We start from the raw sequence: 16,824 nt of genomic DNA on the forward strand, positions 1-16,824 counted from the left end.
GACAGGGTACCTTGTTTGTAGTTGTCTAGGTAACCTTCCCCATAGCTGACTCTCCATTAGCTCCTAAGACCCACATTTTTAGATACATTCACAGAGAATACTCTTGGGCAAGAAAGACAATTTAAGCCACAAGCTAGTCTACATCCACAGTCCTGATCTGTGATTTAAAAAAAAAAAAAAAAGCTGGCATTGTGATTATTACTGTTATCTTATACCTAGTTTCTACTATAATAGCTTGATTATCTGTAAGATGCAGAGGTATGACTTTATTTCATGTCAAGCACACAGACATCTAACATTCAATGTGTCTAAAGTCTCTGAAGCTACAGAGGACGGCCCTGATTCAACAAACATATTTTGTTTGTCCACTTGTTTCCTGCTTTATTCTTAAGTCAAGTTAGGCAATTTTTTATCCCAAAAGAAATTTTATTTCTTTCCTGCATCTATTTAAGACCTTCTCATTTCACCACTATATCAGTATTTTACTTTACATTTCACTTTTTTTGATATCCTATCTCTAAAATGATGATGTTTCTTAACACGTCAATCAAATATAATAGTATCTAAGAAATAAGTGTTTCTCTCTTGTATCTAAGAAGTCAGTGTTTCTCTTGTTTCTTATGTTATTTCTTATTCTAGATGTACATACTTACATCTTTTTAATAGATTGCAAAGTCATTAATGACATACCCAAGATCCCATTATTTATTTTCTTGAGAGTTTTGCACACATGCAAATATATTAAATACAATAGCTTTTAGGTATTCTTGGGTTATGGAATTAGTTGCTGAATCTCTGTATTAAAAGCTTTTATTCCTAAAATGATGTGAGTTAAATTAACTGCATTTATTTGCCAAATAAAAACATGGATTTCTTATTAGTGTCTGAACCTACATATTTGATGTCAATTTTCATTTTATTTTGTAACCCCTATTCAAACAAATATCTCAGATGTGTTTTAAGTTGAGCTTATCCACAATAACTTACGTCTCAGATGTTTTAAGATGAGCTTACCCACAACGGCCTATATTCAACTTTCAATTCTTTATAAAATGTATAATAATCATATTATACTTTTTACCATTTCCTTACTTTAACTGCAAGCAGAAAGAAAATGAAGGTCATTTAATAACAAGAAAAAGCTTGATCAAACAAAGTTTTAAACCTTATTTTTCGAACTCAGGAGGTTTAGAAAACTTAGATGGGTTTAAGAATTCAAGCTTTGCTGACCATTGTTAACACGCAGAGAACTTTCCTTCTTTGCATGACCTTTAAAGGACCCCTATACAATGCTTATTAATCCTTAATCTTTTTATTTGCTTTGATGTTGGAAGGTAGATGTTGAAAAGAACACATGCTACCATTAGGCTGAAAATCTATTATAGCTTATTAAATTGTGGCACAGATGTGTATCTGACAAGTCTAGAGATATAAATCCAGGAACTTTCCATGCATCAGCACTGTGAACTCGGCAATAAACTGTTGCCGCTGGACATGATAAAGTAACAGCAACTAGATTTAGCCTCCCACTTTAAACAACTTAAAATAGGGAAGATATATGAAACAGCATTGTTCAGATATTAGATAGCCCTACAATTAGCCCTAAGAGAAAACGTTTGGAAAGCAATCAACCAGTTACTACTAAATTTAATATAAATACAAATATGCACTCTGTGAATTTTTATTTTTTGACTTTATAACCTTGAGTAAGCTATGGCTTGATAGTTACATCTCTTCCAGATTAAATATGCAAAAAACAGGAAACCATGTATCAATACTTTCACAGAAATTCAAATGCCTGAAGTTGTCTGGATCATTTCTTCCCATGAGAGCATGAGTAATTATCAGGAGAGATGAACAGATCCAGTTTGTAAGTAGCTCTGCTGTTTTAATAGAGATGTTTTATTCCATCATTTCCCACCAGTAATTTCATTTCTTCCTGGTGGGCTCCTGTCCTTGAGCTAGGCAGCCTTATGCAATCCAACCTTTTTTTTTTTTTTAGTTGTGAAGAGTTTTCCTTAATGTTCACACTAATAAATATGATGAAAAAAATGTTACATAGATTCTACAAAAAAAAAAAAAAATACAGAGAACAAGAATTCCAGTTTTAACTATACTCCAATCACAAAGAAGGTGGACATATTTTAGCATAAAGAGAAACAGACTTATGCCAAGAGGTGCTAACTGTGATCACCATTTATATATATATAAAAGCCTAAGCAACAGTCCATCTGACTGGTAGCTATGACATGCAATGACCATCAGGGGGCAGACGCTTAACACAGGAGCTGCTGAGCTGCAGTGACTCGGCAGCTGCAGTTCTAGGATGATGTACCAGGAACCAGAGAGGAGAGAGCCGATTCTGGGGTGTGTCACCTGAGAACAACCCTCTCATAGTCTGGGACCCCTCGGGGAATGTCAGAAAGCCGGTTTCCACCTGATCCCCGAATCTCAACCAGGCCTCTAGTAATAGATAACAAGCAGGCATAGTAAAAAAAAAAAACCCGAGTGGATATTCACGTTTAAAATTCCCACTTTTTCCAAATGACTATATAGTACAGCTCCCTCTCATTTTCTTGTTACACAACCAAAAGTGCATTATAATTTTTAAAGTGTCATTTTGTTAGGCAATCTTAGCTAAAATATACTGAGGCAACACTAACACTAAATATAAACACACATTGTGAGGATTTTTATATTATGATTTTTATCTGTATTAAAACCCTGACACAGCCTTTAAAAATCAGTCTTTATATAATTTGTAAATTTTAAAATCAATTTCACATTAGTAGAGCTATATATAGGTAGGAAATTCTAGTAAGATAAAGAAGAAGGCTATTTTTCTGAAGAAGATAAGGTTATTTTGATGGTTTTACAATTGTTCATGGAGGAGTTTTAGATGGGAGGACTGTGGTAGTTGATCTTTCCTGTTCTCTTCAGCCTATATTCATCTAGATAATTTTTCATTCTCACATTCAAGACCTTTGCCAAACCAGATAATAGACTTAGAGACACCTATTTTTCTCCTTGCAGGAGGCCATGACTTTTTCAACAGATATTTCTAAAATTTCATATCATTCTGGACATTTCCTAGTTTAATCAGGATAAACATACCAGATACTTATAAACCAATGGAGATTTCACATAATATTCCCTGGGCACTTCATTCCAAATACGTGCTTTTTAGGTGTATGACCTAAAAAGAAAAACTGAATGTACTTTGACCTACAGCTCATTTTTTCAGCCTTTTACTGTATTAGAATCACATTTTATTCTGCCCTTTCAATATCTTTTATTTGTTTGTATGACTGATCTCTTCCTTAGATTTATTGGGATACTAGGAGCCAGGAACCTTGTCTATAACTCAAAAAAGGTCCATTTCTCTCTAATCCTCAAGAGATGCTCATGTAATATATTTTCATATAGAAGAAAATGTATCAATCTACAACATCAGTGGAGACTAACTCTGAACCTCCAGGGAAGCTACAGATATACTCAGAGAAAATTGCTTTCATGAGATTTTTTGATACATTTTAAAGAAATTAAGAAAAAATAAACTGGTTGTCAAAAGTAAGCAAATTTCTTTTGTCCCCAAGTGCATAATTTCAGAAGCTTAGAAATTATACCTCCTATTTCTTATGGGTTGATTAAAAAATTACTATCAGTTGCTATCACTTATTATTGGTTAAAATGTTGGCTTTAAGGATTTTTATCCATAATTCCATGTGGGTTACTTATCTCTCTAAATTGAAACTTGAAGCAATTTACTTCTTTTTCTGTTTATTTTTTCTCTTTTGGTAGAGAATGAGGACTGGTTGCTACAGCAACAGATTTATTCTACAAGTGCATTTGTGCTTTCATCAGATGTTCACTCTGACAGTGAATTCTGCCTTCTGAATGTCTGACTTTTAGAACCCTAGCTAATTAAAAAACCTGCAACAATTCCATTTTGCTGCCCTAAAGGCTAATACAAACCATGCAGTACTGAGCAAATGTGGACAGCGAAAACAATTCTTTGACTAGAGAAAAGCAAGCAATTACATTTAAATCTATAGTCAAAAATATTAAACTTTAAATTATCTGTAGTTGCTTGGTTTATTAAAAAAAACAAAAACACAACTTTGGGGAATGAAAAAAACATGTCAGTTTTTCTTCATTTCTCCCTATCACTCTTTAACCTAGAAGTAAAATATTATATTGGATCTAAATGATTTGGCTTTTCAACTAAAGAATTTAACTTGATGCTCTGGACAGGTTTGCTCAGTATTTAAGAGGCCAGACTATAGACCAAAGGGCCATGTATGCAATTCCTGGTTAAGGGCAGGTACTTCAGTTGCAGGCTCGATCCCCTGAATGGTTAAGGCATGTGCAGGAGGCAACCAACTGATGTGTTTCTTTCACATCTATATTTATCTCTCTCTCTTCACCTCCCTCCCTTCTTTCCATTCTTAAAAAAAAATCAATAGGAAAAAGTATCCTCAGGTGAGAATTAAAAAAAAAATAATAATAACTCAAATCAGAGGAGAAGGTTAAATTGAAATGTTTGGATTTCTACTCTGTGAACTACTCTTTTATCTCTTACTGATTGTTAACTTCTTAAAAACATGTTTCTGCCACATTACCTGACTCAAAAGTATACTACAAAGCAATGATGATCAGAACAGCATGGTACTGGCAGAAAAACAGGCACATAAATCAATGGAACATAATTGAGAACTCAGAAATAAAACCACTTGTATGTGGGCAAATAATTTTTTACTAAAACATCAAAAGCAAACAGTAGAGAAAAGAAAACCTTTTCAACAAAAGGTTCTGGGTAAATTGGAAAGCCACGTTCAAAAGAATAAAACTAGACTACAGTTTGTTCCGATGTACAAAAATTATTTCAAAATGTATCAAAGGCCTACATATATAATCAGAAACAGTAAATTACATAGAAGAGAATATAGGTACTAAACTTATGGAATTTAGGTTGAGAGAGGATTTTATAAATTCAACTCAAAGGCAAGGAAAACAATGGCAAAAATAAATGAATGGGACTATATTAAATTAAAAAGCTCCTATACAGCAAAAGAAACCACCAACAAAACATACAGGCTGCCAACTGAATGAGAGAAGATATTTGCAAAAAGCAGCTCTGAAAGGGTTAATATCCAAAATACATAAAGAATTCACACAGGGCCCATACTGGGTAGCTCAGTTGGTTAGAGCATTGTCCTGATATGCCAAGGGTGTGGGTTCAAATCCAGGTCAGGACACATACAGGAATCTACCAATGAATGCATAAGTAAGTGGAGCATAAGTTGATGTCTCTGTCTCTGTGTAGTCTGTCTCTCTCTCCTTTCCTCTCTCGGTCCCTCTCTCCCTCTCCCTCCATCCCTCCCTTTTTGTCTTTCTCTAAAATCAATACATAAAATTTTTAAAAACAGAACTCATACAACACCAAACATGCAAACAATCCAATAAAAAATGTGCAGAAGACCTGAACAGGTACTTCTAGCAGGAAGACATACAAATGGCCAACAGATATACAAAAATATGCTAAACTTCACTAGCTATTAGGGAAATGAAAATCAAAACTATAATGAGATGCCATCTCATACCTATTAGAATGTGTATTATTAACAAGACAAGTAATAATAGGGATTGAGAGGTTGTGGAGAAAAAGGAACCCTTATTCACTGCTGGTAGATATATAAAAGGGTAAAAACACTTATTTGCAAAAATATACAAACCCCTGTATTCATTCCAGCCTTATTCATGGTGGCCAACACACATAAACAATCAAAGTGTTCTTTGATAGATTGGACAAAGATGTAGTAGTACATATAGACGGTGGAATACCACTCAGCCAAAAGAAAAGATGAAATCCTGCTATTAGCACCATCATGAATGGACCTTGACAATATTATGTTAAGTGAAATAATTCAGTCAAAAAAAGCTAAGAATCTTATGATTTCACTTATATGTCTCGCATAAAATGGAAACTCATAGCATGGTGGCTACCATATAGAAGTGGTTGGTGGAGTAGTAAAGGGTAAAAGGAGCCAAATATACTGTGATGGAAGATGATTTTGGGTGGTGGGCACACAATACAATACACAGATCATGTATCATAGAAATGCATAATTGATACTTACATAATCTTATTAACCAATGTCACCCCAATACATTTAATTAAAATAAAATAAGAAGCTGAAGAATATATATATTTCATTGGAAAGCAAAACTGAATATTCAAAGCATTTCTTTTGTCAATTTTTAAAAGAGCACAGAGGTTTAATATGTTCAACCTAAAAGGAGCTTTTAAAAAGTAAACCAATAGAGCAAAAATGAACAAAAAATCAGCAAAAAGGAAGCTGAAGTTGAGGAAATTTCTTAGAAAGTAAAACGCAAAGACCCAGAGAAGGGATGAGGAGTAAATACCGAAGCAGTCCAGGAGGCACAATATTCAGTTACTGCCCCCAGCACAGTAAAGATTCCATCTATAAGATGATTCCCAATCGACTACTTCACCAGAGCATCACTTCTGCTTTCTCTGCTGCTGTTCTGCACCAAACTCCACATGCTTATTCCCACACTGTTAGCATTGTTAGCATGTGTATGCTCCAACTTCACCAGGCAGTAATAAAACAGCAACAAAAAACAGCCAATAGATCCCAAAGAGCTAGAATAATTTCCTTTCATTAAGAAATGACAATAGATTGCTTCCCCAAATTCCATTTTAAAAGAAATTCCAGTCTTTTTCTATGATTTCACTCTTCAAGTATTCACCGAATTTGTAGAATAACTTATTTTGGTTTACTTTTTTATTATCATTATCTGCCAGAACAACACAGAAATACGCCTTAAGGCCAGGTGCTGTAATTTACTGAGTTCTACATGCCTTTGAGTTTTCTGCTCCACAAATTTTATTTGGCTACAAGAAACAATTTGGAGCCTAAATATTTTATGTGTAAAGATGCATCCTGCAGTATTGTTTCAGAGCAGACTCTTGGAAAACCTCTAAAAATCAATCAATAATATATTTGTAAAATAAATTATGTATATCCTTACAAAAAAATTACTTAAAGAATGACATGCATCTCTATTAACTGACAATAAATAGACAAAGCCTATATGCAAAAAATGTCCATTACACGTTTGATAAATAGCATTTTTATATATAATTTTTTCAAATTATATGATTTATAGGAAATTATATGAAAAGGTGTTCATTAAAATATTGGTTATAACTTAAGCAGCAGTCCCCTTTTAACTTTCTAGATAAAATTTTCTATTTTAAATATTCATAATCCTTTAAAATAATCCTAAAAAGACTTTTAAAAAGCAATACTGAATTAAAATACCAATTTTTAGATCTCTATATCTTAAACCTTTTAAATAGTATAATTATATACATGTTTATAAATATTGACATTGTTTTCAAATTCTCTAAGATAATGTAATGGAACCTATTAAACGTAAAATGGCATAAATGTCCTTGATAGTGATATGAAACACCTGCTCTGTACGTACTTTCTTATCTGGAGAAGGGGTATATTAATTTCCTGCAGTTTCAGTAACAAATTGCTCCACACTTGGTGGCTTAAAACAACAGAAATTTAGTCTTGAGTCAATAGCTTAAAGTAGCTTTCTCCATAATATATCAATCACTCTAATAGCTTTTTATTATTAGTGTATAACTTGCCTCTTGCTTAAAGTGCACAAACTGTTTTGCATAGAATGTAATTACTTTAATTTTTAAACACAAAACAGCCATAGATATGGATATTAGACTATAAAATTTAAAAAGAACCATATAAATAAACATATTTATAAAAACTCTATGAGAATTTTCTTCTTATTCTTAGACTCTCTGAACCTAATGTTATATCTGGTGAAAGCAAGAGAGGTACTCAAATTTGGACAATTAGACTTTAACAGAATACTATCTAATAAAAGAATAATATGCAAATTAACCATCACACCATTATATCCACAAGTCATGCCCACAAGCCACACCCACAAGCCAATCAGGGGTGAATATGCAAATTAACCCTACCAAGATGCTGCGGCCACTGAGAGAGTAGGAGAGAGGCTTGGGTTTCCTCAGTGAAGGAGGAAACTAAGCTTTCAGTACACCCTGGCTAGCCAAGGCCTCTGCTTAGGGCTACAAAGTTTCAATTATAGAAGATAAATAAGTCCCAAAAAAATTGCTGCTGCCACAGAGAAAGCAGGTGGTTTGGCTCCACTCCAGGCTACAAAGTTTCAATTATACAAGATAAATAAATCCCTGATACTAGGGACTCCACTTGGGTCTCCAGGGGGCGTGGCTGGCCTGCAAACCACCCCATGCCCCAAGGGAACCCCCACCCTGACCCCGGACACCCTACAGGGCAAATAAGCTGGCCCCCACATATGCACCAGGCCTCTATACTATCTAATAATAGAGTAATATGCCCTTCAACACACATATGGCTGCTCCCATGTGGTCAAAATCCTGCCCCCATGTGGACACAAGATGGCCACCATAAGATGGCCAGCAGGGGAGGGCAGTTCGGGGCTATCAGGCCTGCCAGGGAGAGCAGTTAGGGATGACCAGGCTGGCAGAGGAAGGAAGTTGGGGGCAAACAGGCTGGCAGGGGAATGGTTAGGGGGTGATCAGGCTGGCAGGCAGGTGAGTGGTTGAGAGCCAGCAGTTCTGCATTGTGAGAGGGATGTCTAATTGGGATCGGACCTAAATAGGCAGTCAGACATCTCTTGAGGGGTCCCAGATTGGAGAGTGTGCAGGCTGGGCTGAGGGACACCACACCCCATGCATGAATTTCGTGCACCGGGCCTCTAGTTTATAATAACTTGCTGTCATAGAGAGCATGATAAAATTAATACTAATATGAAAATTCCTTTTAATTAAAAAAAATTTTAAAAACATTTTTATTGATTTTATAAATGGAGAGGAAGAAAGAAATAGAAACATCAATGATTAGAGACGATCATTGATTGGCTGCTTTCTGCATGTCCCTTACTAGGGATCGAGCCTGCAACCCAGGCATGCACCCTTGGCTGGAATAGAACCCAGAATGCTTCAGTCTGCAGTCTGATGCTCTATGCCCTGAACCAAACCAGGTAAGGGTAAGATTTCATTATTGACTCAAAAAATATTCTAAAGGATTTAATCTAAAACTCTTATTATTTTCCATCACAATCGAGATCTCTCAGCATCCTAACAAGAGCTGCTACAAGTAAACATATTACACTTTTATTTCCTCTTTATATATCATTTGTTATTAATACTTATCATGTGTTGCTTACGGGTGGTTGGAAGATTTCAACCAGGTCTCTCATGTCAGGATATAGTCATTTTCCATAGGTATTTAAATTCTATGATGAATATGTGGAGGATGCTTTGCAACTATAGTCTTATTTGGCAGAAAACTGACTTTTGAAATAAAGAGGAAGTTAGAGTCATTACATATTAAGATAAAGCTATAAATTAAAAAGATAGATAATACCTTACAGAAATAATTAAAGATCAAAATCCTATTAGGAGCAATAATTTTCCTGATTCATAAAAAAAAAAGTGCCCCTTTATTTTTTTTTTCTATGAATTTCCTGATAAGTACAACTGTACGCCAAATCTGTCTCTTCCTCTTTTCCAACCAGAAGTTTTATGTGCAGTTACCCCACTATCTCAAAAAACTACCATCTATGTGCTCATGAATTGATATACATCAAATGGTTTCAAACAATGTCTTAGTCCACTCGGGCTGCTATAACAAACATCTCTTATAGGGGTACTGTTCCCATTCAGGTGAACTTTGTCTTCATTATCTTTTTCTCCATTATTTTCAAATACCATGAAATAAAAGAATTTGCTTTTCTCTGCCATGAATGTTCATTGAGTAACCTTTAAATTATAAGGAAAACTGACAATTATCTGGATCAAGAGAAATAAAATTTTATAAAAGCTGTGATCACACTAATGATGTAGAAGAAAAAGTATTACTTATCAGTAGTGCATCTATGAGTAATTCATTTTAAATAATCAATGATTACTATGTACAGTAAATCTGTCTCTTACTATCTGTGGAGGCCACAAAGGTGAACTCTAATTTTTCACAGGATTCTATAATCCTGGGTATGCAAATTTGGGTGCTCCTGAATTAGGTGCATATATGTTTACTAGAGTTATATTCTCTCTCATTTTTTTAAATATATTTTATTTATTTTTTTACAGAGAGGAAGAGAGAGGGATAGAGAGTTAGGAACATCGACGAGAGAGAATCATCAATCAGCTGCCCCTTGCACACCCCGTACTGGGGATGTGCCCACAACCAAGGTACATGCTCTTGACTGGAATCAAACCCTGGACCTTTCAGTCCGCAGGCCGACACTCTATCCACTGAGCCAAACGAGTTTCGGCTAGAGTTATATTCTCTTATTGCATTGTTCCCTTTAGTATTATGAAGTGGCCTTCTTTATCTCTTGTTATGGCCTTCACTTTGAGGTCTATTTTGTCACTTATAAGTATTACTACCCAGACTGTTGTTTTCATTCACCTAAATTTTTTTCCCCCCCGGCCCTTCACTATCAGTCTGTGTGAGGCCTTTGTTCTGAGGTGGGTCTCTTGTAAACAGCAACTGTATTGGTCATGTTTTCTAATCCATTCAGGTACCCTATGTTTTTGAGTGGAGCATTTAATTCATTTATATTTAAGGTTACTGTTGACAGATTACTTGTTTGTTGCCATTTTTTTCCTTATGCCTGTGTTTCTTCTTCCCTTCCTATGTCCTCTTTTTATAGCAGACCCTTTAGCATTTCTGGCATTGGTGGCTTGGTGCTAATAAATTCCCTTAGCCTATTTTTGTCTATAAAGCTCCTTATTTCACTTCAATTTTGAATGATAGCCTTGCTGGGTATGGTATTCTTGGATTTAGTCCATTGTTTTCCATGACTTTGTAAATTTCATTCCATTCCCTTCTGGCTTGATGTGCTTCTATTGAAAAATCAGTCAATAGTCTAATGGGAGATCCCTTATAGGTAACTTTGTCTGTCAGCCTTTAAGATTCTTACTTTGTTGGTGGTGCTTGCCAATTTAATTACGATATGTCTTGGTGTCGGTCTTTTGTGGTTCATTTTATTTGGGACTCTGTGAGCTTCTTGAGCTTGTGTGAGTTTTTTCTATCTAGTATCAGGGAAGTACTCTGTTTCTTCAAACAAGTTTTCTATTCCTTGCTCCACTTCCTCTCCTTCTGACACCCCTATTATGCGCATGTTGTTTTGTTTCATAATGTTCCAAAGCTCCCTTAGGCTCTTCTGCTTTTTACTGTTTTTTTTTTTTGTTTTTTTTTTTTTTGTTTGTTTGTTTTCACCAGTTGCTGCTCTGCTTGGGTGTTTTTTCCTACCTTGTCTTCTATTTAGCTGATGCAGTCCTCAGCTTCTTCTATTCTATTGTTTATGCTTCCTATTGTGTTCTTTATTGCAGTGATGTTATTCTTAATTTCTTCTTGGTTCTTCATTTCCTCTTGATTCAACATGTTGTTGAATTTGTCTTCTATGCTTTTCAGTGTCCTTATGACCATTGCTCTGAATTCTTTCTCTGACAAATTGCTTGCCTCCATTTCATTTACTTCCTTTTTAGTGACTGCCTTTTCTTTGATATAAGGGCTGTTTCTTTAACTCCACATTTTTGTTCCTCTCAGAATCTCTGGTTATGTGACTCACTCTCATTCTCCAGGTGTGCTCTGTCCTTACTGGCCACACATCATCTCACCAGCCATGTTTAATTTGCCAATTCTGGGTATTTGTTATTTGATTTAGTTGTTTCTTCTATTTGCTCTAGGAGAAGATGCAGGACATGTCCGCCTATTCAGCTGCCATTTTGTACCTCCCCCAGTTCAGGAGCCCATGGTTAGGGAGGTTGAAGTCTCAGTGTTTGTGGGTAAGCAGCTGAGGCAGCAGCAGGTCCCTGGATGGTGTGGCTATAGGGTCCAGGGTGGTTTCTGAGGGTTCCCCTGTAGGAGGTGAGGCTAGGCTCCCAGTCACAGCAGCTCTCCCCTTTAAAATGGCGGGACCTCTGTGACAGAGCAAGCCACCCGGGGGAGATTGAGCAGCAGTAGTAGCAGAGACTTCCCAACTAGGGAAGCCTAGTCCTACAGCCACCAAAAAAGTCCTGCAGAATATAACTTCCTAACTCACACACATGCCCACATGTCCACACACTCTCCTTTCACTCCCTCACTCACTCTCACTCTCAATAGCCATTATTGTTAAAAGTAATCACTATGTAATAAGGTGCTAGTAAATAATTACTACTAGTTCTACTTACAGAATGCTAAAGAATTAATCAGTGAATGAGGTGTATAAAAAAATAAGAAGGGAGAAATAATCAAGAGGTACCTTGAACCTTACTTGGTGTTGCTGTAACTTGCAAAGGTAGCAGGTACTTGAGGTGGTTAACATTTGACAAAATAATGTTCACAAATACAAAATTATAATTTTATCTAAAGATTTGCCTTCACCAAAAACATACATGAGTTTACTAATATGAATCATGATTAAATCAATATTGAGTATGTAAAAATGAGATATTCTTGGGCACATTTTGACAAAAAGTATTTAAAATGTGTATCACAAATATTTTATTTTCACTTGATTGTGAAGTTCTAAAAATTGTTATTTTCTAATTTTCAACTAGAAAACAGTAAAAATTAAAAATCAATATTATAATTTTGATGACTTAAAGGCAACTTGATATATTCAATTATTTTATATATTCACTGGACCCAAGGGATCCCAGATTGAAAGAGGGTGAAGTCCAGGCTGAGGGACCCCACTGGTGCAAAATCAGGGCCAGGGGGGGATGTGGGAGGTTGGCAGCAGGAGAGGAACCATAGGAGGGCTTCAGGGCATATCTGGCCTGTCTCACTCAGTCCTGATTGGCCAGACCCCAGCAGCAAGCTAACCTACCTGTAAACTGTCTATCCCCTGTTGGTCAGTGAATGCCATAGCAAGGCATTGAGTGGCCTTAGCATATCATTAGCATATTATGGTCTGATTGGTTGAACGGACAACTGGATGACCAGACACTTAGCATATTAGTCTTTTATTATATATTATTGATTCTATATTTTAATAAGGAGCTGAAACTGGTTTGGCTCAGTGGATAGAGTGTTGGCCAGCAGACAAAGGTACCAGGTTCGATTCCGGTCAGGGGCATGTACCTTGGTTGCAGGCACATCCTCAGTTGGGGGGGGGGAGGGTGTAGGAGGCAACTGATCGATGTTTCTCTCTCATTTATGTTTCTAGCTCTCTATCCCTCTCTCTTCCTCTCTGTAAAAAAATAAATAAAATATATTTTAAAAAGGATATTTAAGATATTTGTTAGAAATTGTGCTGGTTTAAATTATATAAATGATGAATGTTGTTTTGTCTAGTAAAATATCACTTTGATCATTGCATATAACACAAGTAGTTATGAAATAGTGTAAAGCAAAGTTTTATCTTCCTGATAAGGCTATTTTGTTTGCATAATTTGAAAAACGCAAGATTACATCAAGTTTTAACTATTTTTATTTTAATACACGTTCCAATGGCTTACTTTATTTCCCAGGCAGAAGGTACATTTTTTGACATTTCAAGAATTCCCTTAGCAACATGTTTGCAATGCATTGTACTCTGCCAATTATGATCATTCCAGCTCATTAGATGCTGTCTGGAAACAAAAGGAATGAAGCAGAAATACTCCCTCCTGACACATTATTTTGGGGGATCAGCATTACAGAATTAGCAAATGTTATTCAGCATCTTTAACTATCCTTAGTGAAGAAGAATGGAAAACTAATGGTTACCCCTCTCTGTAATTTAAATGGATTGATAGTGCATGAAGCCATTAAAGATATAAAATACAAAAAGACAGACAGGACCATCTGTTTTATATATTCATTATCCTATATATTTTATTTTAGCACTTCATTTAAAAAGATAGCACTGTGCACCTGAAATCCATATAATGTTGTTAACCAGTGTTACCCCAATTAATTCAATAAGTAATTCATTGAACTTGTATAGTAGTAGTGTACTTAAAAGGTAAAACACTGATATATATCTTCATTTAAAACTTATCTTTAATAACATTTCAGCAACATTTATATTAACTCGAAAATATAGCTCTTGTTTCATATTGCTGTAATCCTCAAAAATATTATCATTTAGAAGACCTGACATATAATGTAACAGAAATGCTTACAATGCAAGTAACTGTGTGCTATTATTAAATGAATTTTTGTCTTTCAGAAGCTGTTTTCACAAATATATTATTTTATCTGAAAAACTGCTGTTAATAAAATATTTGAATTATATCCCAATTTCCACTACTAATAAAAACATCTCAAGATTTAAGCAAGCTGACTATGATTACTTTTATTTACAGAGTAATAGAGTATTTACTTAACTATGCATAAGAACTATTTTTCATATGTTTATAGCAAGAAGCAACAGTATGAGAGTAGATTTTGAACAATAAATATAAGACAGTAAATCTGCATTTACTACAAAGGAATAGAGGAGGTTATGGAGCTGGCCAGCCTAGGACCTGCAATAAAGTAGAAAGATGTGCTGCATAATTCAACTGCCCGCAGAGGAGCCTTTATATAATTTATAAAATATAAGTTAGTCTTACTCTAAAAAAAAAATAGAATCTTTTTAGAAGTATTGAAAACATTTTTAAAAGAACATGGAAAACAAAAGAATGAACTAAACATTCTTTCCAGCCTCTCAACCTCTGTTGAGTATTGTTGCAATTTGTAAAAAAAGATGTCTTACTCCCTGGCAACAAAGTAGAGAGCATCCTTTTATAAATATTTCTTTTAATAAAACAAACATGTGAAAATAGGAATTTATATAACACTATTGTCAGTATCTATATAATTCTATTTGTATTGTTGTATTGTGTAGTATAAGGTTCCAAATGAAACAAAGGAAACTGCTATTAACATCAAGAAAGCAGCCTCCATGATATGATGTCTAAAGCACAAGCTTAAAAATAAATAAGAGGGAATACATCAAAATAAAACACTTCTGCACAGAAAAAAAAAAAATAGAAAAATAAAAATAAAAGAGGCCTGGGGTGGGGCAGTAGCAGGGTCAAAGGAAATATCTAAAATACTTTCAACTATAAAATAAATTTAAAAATTATAAGACTACATATATACTTATAGAAGAAGAACAAAGTTTGAGGAATCATACTACCTAATAATGAAACTATATAAGGCCCTGGTATTCAAAACAGCATGCTAGTGATAGTGATAATGATGACAGAATTGATGACAGAATCTTCATATGGTTCATTATCTCACATATAGAGCTCCCAATCCCAAATCTATTTTAGCAATAATTTAAATCACAATTGTTTTTAAAAATCTAATGATCCCTAAGAAGAGCTTAAATGAATTAGTTGACTAAGTAGTTGTTGTGGAACTTTATTTTTTAAATCAGTGGTTATCAAACTTTTTAAATTTTAAGACCCTATTAGAGTAGTACAACATATTGAGGAACAAAACTTTTTATTTATTTGATTTATACCTATAGAAATTTACACAATGTTAGAAATAAAGACAGAACTTTAAAAAGTACTAATTTAAAGTGATAATAGTAAGATTATCATATAAACATTTTATGAAATATAACTATAATTTAGAACTATATCTTTAAAACTGACTAAAATACTGGGACTAGTAAAATTGCAATTTATAAAATTTTATTAGAGAAAGCACCTGTTTTTTTAACCCCCAAATTCAATATATTTCCTGATTCACTTTTTGAGTAAATTTTTAATATCAAAAAGAGCATCAGATACTCATCATATATAATTAAAAAAAAAATTCTTCCTCCTTCTCACCAGCTATATTAACTGTCAGGACTATACTATTGTAGTAGCAAACATAAGAACTACTCTCTCTCTGGGAGCGGCCAGGCCCGGAGCAGCGGCTCCCGGGCTGGGGGCGGCCAGGCCTGGAGCAGCAGCTGCCAGGCTGGGAGCAGCCGGGCCCAGAGCAGCCGGGCCCAGAGCAACCGGGCCCAGAGCAGCCGGGTCGGGTGCGGCCAGGCCCGGAGCAGCAGCAGCCAAGTCCAGAGCAACTAGGTCGGGAGCGGCAGTGACCAGACCCAGAGCAGCTGGTTGTGGAACGAACCAGAGCAACAGAGGCCAGGCCCGGAACAGCCAGGCCTGGAACAGCTCGCTCCTCGCCTGCCCCTGCCCCATGGCTGCCTCTCAGACATGGCTGGAAACTTTTGTGGGAACTTGAGGGTCTGCTGAATCAAGTGATGAAGGCTTAGATCTGGATGTGTTGAGTTAGTATAGGGCTGGGGTGTTGATCTGTGAGTGCCTTGGGTGGGGCCTGGATGAGGCTGGTTGACCTATTTGGAAATGTCTTTTGTGTGAAATGTATCATTGGGCATGTGGAGGTATTATTCATATGAGAAAATGCTAAGTAACTGATTTACTATCTGAAAAAGGATTTACTATCGGGGAAAGGGAGGGAGGAAGAGACTGAACATAAACTACACCTATAGATGAAGACAATGGGGGATGGGGAGGGGGCGGAGGGTGGGGGGGGAACCTGGTGGAGGGGGGAAGAAATGAGGAACCTTTGTAGTAATATGAACAATAAAGATTGATTAAAAAAAAAAAAAAAAGAACTGCTCTCTGGACTTCATTGCTTAATTTGTTATTTTTGTTCTTTGAATTCACACATGTACAAAGCACTATCTAGGGTTAATGTATTAAAATTTATTATATTGTACAAAACTGATTTTGGCAGAAATCCAATGTGGCTTTAACAA

This window comes from Pipistrellus hanaki (genome assembly GCF_964339955.1).
Source record: "Pipistrellus hanaki genome assembly, chromosome: 4".
In the NCBI taxonomy this organism is placed as follows: domain Eukaryota; kingdom Metazoa; phylum Chordata; class Mammalia; order Chiroptera; family Vespertilionidae; genus Pipistrellus; species Pipistrellus hanaki.